The sequence below is a fragment of the Cyprinus carpio genome, chromosome B8, assembly GCF_018340385.1.
Source record: "Cyprinus carpio isolate SPL01 chromosome B8, ASM1834038v1, whole genome shotgun sequence".
Classification (NCBI taxonomy): domain Eukaryota; kingdom Metazoa; phylum Chordata; class Actinopteri; order Cypriniformes; family Cyprinidae; genus Cyprinus; species Cyprinus carpio.
Genome location: NC_056604.1, coordinates 25,743,405 through 25,752,219, shown reverse-complemented (window position 1 = coordinate 25,752,219; position 8,815 = coordinate 25,743,405). Strand labels below are relative to the sequence as shown.

Below are 8,815 nucleotides of genomic sequence, written 5' to 3'. Positions count from 1 at the left end.
CAGGAAACAAACATGAGACCCCCAGATTATTTAGGCAAAGAGTAAAAATCTGAGCACAGTGTGTGATTTTGTTGAGATCTCTAATCTACACTTTTGAGAAGACAAATGTGAGAGATCCAGATTCTTAAGATTAGGACAAATATCTGAGCACAGTGTGTGATGTTGTTGAGATCTCTTTTAAAGCTTTAAAGGAGACTAAAGTGAGAGATTCAGAGTCTTAACTTTCGTAAAAAAAAATGAAAGGTTCCAGCTAGGTGGAGTTGGGGATGGAGGGGGGAGTTAGATGTGGTCTGCAGCCAGAATAGAGGCTGAATGAATTGGAATTTAAATAGGCCACTGTGATAGATTTCAAAACTGGATTGGTACTTGTCAGTAACAGCTGATGCAGGCTTGACTGACATGGCCTGCCTGAACTAACGCAATGCTTGATACACATTACAGAGTCTTTTATTATAATTCACGAGTTCACACTTACACATAATAATATTTAGCAAATAGTAAGCATATTTGGCATGCTGTCTTGAAGGAGGACTCCGAGAACCCCTCCCCATCTCTAAACTGTAAAACCTTTGTGATTATAATCCAACTGTAAAACCTTGATGAGAGTTCAGAAGGAGTTTGATTTGTAGATTCAAATATTTGTAAAATTTGGTTTGTATGAGGAGACCTTTGTGGTGTAATGCTCTATTTAATAACTGATTAACATATACTTTGTGAGTTAGACATGGAAAACGACATTTGTATCATGCATGAAAATGGTGGTTTAAGCAAATTTAAATTTGTTTTAAGAAAATTAAGTTATATGAAAATATGAGCTATAAAATGATGAGCCTGACTGCTCTCAAACGGTTAGCCACTATAGATTCCTGCTTCATAACCATCTTTAACCATGCTTCTCAGTAGCATTTACACTTTCCTTTTGTGCTTTACTAATTGTTTCTTTTTCAAAGTTTCTTGTTCAACATCTGAATTCAGATTGGAAGGAGATTACTTACTGGGTGGTCTTTTTGCTTTACATGAAATTGACAGTGTGACGCCTGTTTTCACCCCGGAGACCACTGAATGTGTCTGGTAAGCAAGGATCTTTTTCCAGTCTAGGGTTATGAGTAATTTAAATCAAAGCAGCATTTCCTTGAAATCACATTTCATTTACATGCTATCAACTTGCTCACTTATGTTTTTAAGGCACAGTATCTCAAAATCTGGCTATAAAATGTTGCAAGTAATGAAGTTTGCTGTTGAGGAGATTAATAATTCCACAACTCTTTTGCCCAATGTTTCTCTGGGCTATGAAATTTTTGACCATTGTTCTAACACAAGGAATTTCCATTCAGTCTTAAATTTTATCTCAAAGAATGGTTCAATAAGACCTAAAGAAAAACTCAACAACTATCAGTCTAAAGTGATTGCTTTAACAGGACCATATGGAAGCTCAAGAACTATAACTGTTGCACCACTGATCACAATGGATCTCATACCAATGGTAAATTGTGTAACTTTTTACACAGTTTACAGAAAGTGCTTACACACTTTATTCCTTTATTTTGTTCAGGACTACCAAGTTATAATGCTAATGAGTTGAAGTGTTTTCTTCTCTTTCAAAGGTGAATTATGGAGCTACTAGCTATGTATTAAGCGATAAACTTCAGTATCCCTTCTTTTGTAAGAACAAATCCTAGCAACAAAGACCTGATTGAGATGATTATTCACATCATACGGTGGTTTGGATGGAACTGGGTTGCCTTTCTTGGTAGCCAAGATGATTACAGTACAGATGGACTAAAGCTGTTTAACCCTTGTGCGCTCCTCATTTGGGAGTCACACTCATGGTCTTATCGGTCAAAAGTGACCGGACACCTGAAAAAAACTTTTTTTTTTCTTCAGTAAAATAAATCTAATATATTTTTGTTCCATAATATTGTTTCTTTTTTCTTTTGTATTTTGAGAGAATTTCATGGTACTAATGAATATTTATGCAATAATTATGACCATTTTTTTCCCATTGAAAATAGTACAATTAGTTTTTCTGATTTTTTACAATTATTTTTCAATTAATGCAGTATTTCAGATTAAAATAGAGACTAGGCCTTTAAAATCCAATTTTAGGCAGATAAGCACCTCCTGGTGAGAGCAAAAAAGAAAAACCTGTAATTTCATGGTGTAACCATTAGATTCGTGTATAGGACTTTATAGAGGGGCTTGTGAATTCCCTAGTTGTTTTTATACATAATTGTTTACTTTTATTAGGTTGTGGATTTAAATGTATATTAAGGCATTCTCAAAGACTACTTTTTGTCAAGGTTTATATTTTTTTGTTGATTTAAATGTTGATTTGAAATGTTGTTTTTTGCATTATTATTACTACATTCAAACCTGAACAAAGCAAGCACTTTGTTACACAAAACAATTTAAATTCTATAAAAATGTAACAAAAGTTAACAGGAATGCTTTATCAGAGCTTAGTCCTTCTGGGTCTGATCTGATTTTAACCTCTTATTTCAGTCTTCTGACTCATTTTGGCTATATGGTTATAGCCATACCAATTCATTTGAGTATGTATAATTCTGTATGTGTGTGTCTAGGAGTGTGTGTAAGTAAGTGTGTGTGAGTGGATGTATCCGTTTTACACTTTTGATGTTTTAGAGTGTAATCCCTTCTTTGCTGTCCACTTTTTAACTGCATTGTAGTCGAATTATTGATTTTATCTTACATAGTTGCAGTGTTACAGTCACACCAGTTCATAGGGGTGTATGTGTGTGTACAAGTGTGTGCCCGCGCGTGTGTGAGTTGGTGTGTTGATTTTGCACTCTACATGTTTTAGAGTTTCACCCATTCATTGGTGTGCATTTTTTTTCTGCATTGTGGGGGATTTATAGATTGTACACATAAAAATGTTCTGTATTTTAATTTTTTTTTGCCATTTCCCATTCATTTCCTATGGTCGGTCATTTTTGACCGAAGACCATGAGTGTGACTATTTTTTTTAACGACCACTTAGCTTTTTTGAATCATGCCCTCAATTTTTTTTGTGTTCACATACCAAGTGCCATAAAAGTCACCAAGTTTCGTACCATTCTGGTAAAGCTACACTTTTTAAAAATTGAAAATGTAAAATTCTCCGGTCAGAAATGACCGAAGACCGCACAAGGGTTAACAAGTATATAAACAATACTGGCATTTGTTTGGCCTATCAAGAGGGTCTTAGTCTAAATGCAAACTACAGTCTAACAGTTAAAAAGATTGATAAGCTCAACATCAATGTCATTGTAATTTTTGCCTTGAAAGAATATGCAAGAAAAATTATCAAAGCAGCCATAGCAAACAACATCCAAGACAAAGTATGGATTGCAAGTCATTCATGGGCTATGAATCAGCAGCTTCCAAGAGAGCCAGGAATCAGGAAAATTGGCACAATCATTGGCATTGCAGAGAGACTGTTGTCATTGCCTGGATTTAATGAATATGTCTACAGTAAAGCCAAAGGAACAGCTGATGCAGGCCATAATGTTAGAGCTAAGAGTGAAGTCCAGAATAAGAGTGAGAAATGTAATCAAGATTGTGATTACTGCTCATTGATGACTGCAGAGGATATTATAAACGAGAGTCCCACACACTCCTTTGCCATCTATTCTGCCATATATACCATAGCTCATGCGTTACATAAGGTTCTCCAGTGTGACTTGAATAAATGCTCCAAAAACACAATAGTCAAACCATACATGGTTAGTGAATATATTTAAATCCATGACAATTAGAATGATTTTAATTACATTATTGAAGTAACAATGTTTTAATTAAAACAATAATGTTTGTTTTATGAAATTGCATATTAAACGTGTTATTGGATATATTATTTCATTTTATTTTAACAATAATTTCACGAATAAAACAAAAGTTTTATTGATGTTATTGTACAATTATTATAAATTATTTGTCCCTTTTTTATTTGAACACTAAATAGCTTCTGGAACAAATAAAGAAGTTGAATTTTTCACTCAATGGACAGCAAGTGAAATACGATGAAAATTATGATCCAATCATTCATTATGCAGTTGTGCTCTGGCGCACTCATGTGAATCCTCCACAGTTTGAGATTGTGGGCACATATGATAAACTTCCAGAAATTACTTTAACCATCAACAAAACTCGCATGACCTGGCATAACAATGGTTCTGTAAGTCAATTTTTGTTGAACCTTCATCTAAACATTTAGCTTTACAATTGTATACATTTCTCCAAACGAAGGTCAATTAAGTTTTTTCTAATTAAGTTACTTACACGTACAGCAGATATCAATTTGATTCCATTTGAATAAATACTACAGGGCTTTATTTTAGCTGTCTATTAACAGTTGTGAAAGCAGGATCTAAGAATTTTAAGTTAATTATGTAATTGGTATTTTTTAATTCACAGTCAGTTTACTGAAATTATAATGTGTTCAGTTTTCAGGCTGTGTTAATTGTTTGAGGGCACTGATCTAAGTTTATAGAAACGTATAAATTATGTTAAAAACTTTAAAAATGTTAACTTCAATAACACATTTTTCCGTTCCTACAAGGTTCCTTTCTCAAACTGCTCTTTTGAGTGTAAGGCGGGATATTCAAGGCAACCTGAAGGTTTTCATAGTTGCTGTTTTACGTGTAAAAAATGTCCACGTAACAGCTATGTAGATTTTTCTAGTAAGTACCTTAGGAGGTGGTCAAGACATCTTGGTATTTAAAAAGATGTAGAAGAAGTAAATCTGATTTACTTCACCTCATGTGATTTCAAACCTATATCTATCTATCTATCTATCTATCTATCTATCTATCTCACAAAAGAAGATATTTTGAAAAAATGAGGGTAACCATTCTATTGACTTCCATTTTTTTTTGTTTGTCCATACAATGGAGGTCAATTGAAAGGACTATCCCTTTAAGCTTCTTCAATCCATTCCATTCTCATCAATTAATTTTTATTATGGCTTTTAGCAAAATGCAATTACTAAACATTTAAATATATTATTTGACTGTTTTCAGGGGACCCCTATACCTGTTTTCCATGTGCAGAGAGTGAATGGTCTGATGAGGGCAGCACGACATGTAAGACACGCTCTGTTGTCTATCCTCAGTTCACAGAAATCCCCTCCATCATTGTCATGATTTCAGCTGCATGGCTAATTATTCTCCTTTTTGCCGTATTTTTTCTTTTTGTTTGTTTTTTGCTTGCTTACAATTACGATACACCAGTGGTAAAGTCTGCTGGTGGCAGCATGTGTTTCCTGATGTTGGCCAGTTTGATTTTCTATAGTAAGTGTAGTCTTTTTCTTTGGAAATCCCACATCTGTATTTTGCCTCCTGAGAAATGTCATATTTACATTTTTCCTTCACTGTCTGTATTTCTGTTTGACTGTCCGTTCCTTTCAGATTGTTTGTGTGTTTTTTAAAATGGCTGCTCAGTTCCCTAAGGTGTACATCTTTGGGTAAACACAATGGCCAGTGGCTCTTCATTGCATTTTCTTCTTTCGTTCATTTAAATTTCTTGTGTGATATGGATGACTGTCAATCCTGTCAATCCAAACTCATTGCGGACTCATGGACTTTTAAATGACCAAATTATGCTCATCTTGATAACATTAACCATAGTCTTGTTCATAAGTTGGTTTCTTGGTTTCCTGTGTCTCCTGTTTTCTTACATGGGAAGAGATTTGCCGAAAAATTACAATGAGTACAATAACAACAAGGCCAAATCGATAACTTTTAGTCTCATTTTGTACTATCTGACCTGGATTGCATATTTCACAGCATACCTCTCTATCAAAAGCAAATACATTGTCATTTTAAATGCAGTTGCCCAGATATCCAGTATAAATGGAATTCTCTTTAGTTATTTCATACCAAAATCTTACAATCATTATATTTAAACCACAGAAAATACTCCCCACATACTTTCAAACATCTATTTCAGAATTATACACAAACCATTAGTAGGTCTTAGACATCAGTCTTTGTGTATAGAGAATTATCTCTTAAAAACTCTGTGGTAGTGGGTTTAGATTATTTGGTGTTATGTTACCCACAATTTTAAAGAAGATAATAGAGCTAAGTAGAGAATGGAAATCTATCCTGGGATTCAGTTTGACTTTTTTTTTTTTTTTTTTTTTTTTTTTTGAGAATTAACAGAGTAATTTAAATACTTATAAAGGTTAAATAAACATGCTTTCTTTTTATTGTATTTATTGTATTTTATTATCCTCCCCCCCCCCCCCATTTCCCTATAACCCTTATGCCCCCTCCCTTCCCTCCTTTCCTATTTTTTTTTCCTATTATTCCTAGTAATAACCCCCTTTGAAACTTAGTGTCCAAGTAATCCATATCGATTTGGAGGTGTGGATCTCCTATTTTTTGTATGTTTGATGTTCACTCTGACCCATTTTTATTCAAACTCACATGACATATTTTGCTGAAATATTCAGTTCACTTCATAGTTTTACACTGTATTTTCTAAATAAACATTTAAAGTTAAAAAATATTAAAAGTAAATACTAACAAATTAACTGTTTTCTACTGAATTCTACAATACAGTAGAAACACATAAACTAATAACAACTTGGGTTTTTAATTGAGGAATTATATATTGTTATATACTTTAAATAGAATACTCAAAAACTGTTTGGAGTTGTACAATATGTAAATACGTACTGTACAACTTTATATAAAATTATATATTTTCCAAAAAAAAAAAAAAAAAACTATGCTTCATAGTTGTAAAATAATTTTTTAAGCACCCTTTAGAGAAGTGTACAAATACGTTCCTTCATTCTAAATACAATCCATCCAACAGTATTAATTGAGTAAAAAAAAAAAAAAAAAAAATATCTATATATATATATATATATATATATATATATATATATATATATATATATATATATATATATTATCCATATATTTTATATATATATATATATATATATATATATATATATATATATATATATATATATATATATATATATAAAATCAATGTTTTCCATATTCCAAACATTACAAATGTCCACTTTTGCCACTGCAACTGCAGAACGAACAGTGTGGGTAGATTCCATTGTGGGAAATATTATGTGCAGTTCTAATATCTATTGGAGATATAATGTGACAATTGTTGAGTGGACAAATCTAAATTATTGTCCCATATGCAAAAAAAAATGTAACTGATGCATATACGAGGTTGCAGGTTTAAGCAAATTTAGAAATGTAAAGCATATGTGAATAAACTTTCTGACTGTGTCAAGAGCAGTGGATTTTCTTAAATGGCATAAAATATGGCCCCTGTGAATTTATAATTGTTTCAGTTCAACAATTATATTCAGCAAATAAGAACATTTGCCCTTTGGTAAGAACATTTGCCAACAGTTTTAAAATACTCAAAGATTACTAATTTAACTAATTTTCAAACTTGTCGAGGATAGCCTGTTTGACATAAGCATCTGGACAACCGGTTGGAGCTTCTGAAGCTCTGGGTATGATCCATGAAAATGTGTAAAGTGCGGACAGGACAGAGCAATGCAAGGGCTGGGTCTGCCTCCTCCAGGAGCAATGCTTGCAAGTTCACTACCTGATCTCTGAAAAGGGTAGTGGGAACTTTGGGCACATATCCAGGCCAGGGTCTCAGGATCACATGAGAGTCAGCCGGCCTGAATTCTAGGCATGTTTCATTGACCAAAAATGCCTGAAGGTCCCCCACCCTCTTGATGGAAGTAAACATGATAAAGAGCGCTGTCTTAAAGGAAAGGATTTTAAGCTCAACTGATTCGAGCAGCTCGAAGGGAGCTGTCTGCAGTCCAGCATGAACCACAGAAAAATACCAAGAGGGGAAAAGGTGCAGTCTTGGAGGTTCAACCTCCTGCTTTCCCAGAGATCTGCCATCCACTGCATCATGATGCAACATATCTGTACACTTTAAAAGTGGATGGGGACAGTCTCCCCTGCAACCTCTCTTTCAGAAAGGAAAGCACAACTCTGATGGGGCATCTCCAGGGGTCTTCTCCGTGAGAACAACACCACTCAACTTACAGAATCCACTTCAGGGCATAAACCTGGGTAGTGGAGTAGACTCAAGCCTGAGTAACAGTGTCTACCCAGATGACTGAGATGCCTGAACACCATGTCCCTGTGCCCGTGAAACAGATCCCATGGGTGAGGTAATAAAACCCAGATGTCAAGATTGAGTATCTGGATGCTCACCTCCTACAGAGACCATGGTGCAATGGCAGACTGCAGAGCACTGGCAGGCCTGGACCGTGAAGCAGTGGGGGTCTGGACTGTGGAACAGTGACAGACTGTGGAGCATTGGCAGATCTGGGCCATGGAGCAGTGGCAGGCCTGGACCATGGATCAACAGAGGGACTGGTTCTTGGAGCAATGGTAGACTGTGAAGCAGTGGCAGGCGTGGACCATGGAGCAGTGGTGGGCCTAAATCATGGAGCAGAGGCAACCCACATGAAGGGTTGTGTGACTATGGAGACCACCAAATGGAGATGGTTGAGAGGATGACAACCTCAGCAAAGCAGAAGACCACAAAAGGCCATGGCAGAGCAGAAATTAAAAGCCCATGGCAGGGCAGAATACCATTGGAGATCACAGGGTCATTGCAAACCACAAAACCACTGAGGCACAAGAATTTGTGAATGGCCTCCATAACCATGACATGGGGAATAGACAGAACCGACTTTGTAGCCATAACACAGACGGTAGATAGTTTAGAAAGAATTGTAGTGGTTGCCACCACCTTGGGAGGGGCTGTAGCGGTTGCCGCTCCCCATAGACAGAGGGATGAC

General features: G+C 35.3%; 1 pseudogene; it reads left to right on the top strand.

The window, feature by feature from the left end:
* Positions 1-1,174: 1,174 nt before the first annotated feature.
* LOC109070598 lies at positions 1,175-8,413 on the top strand (annotated as a pseudogene).
* The last annotated feature ends 402 nt before the right edge of the window (positions 8,414-8,815 follow it).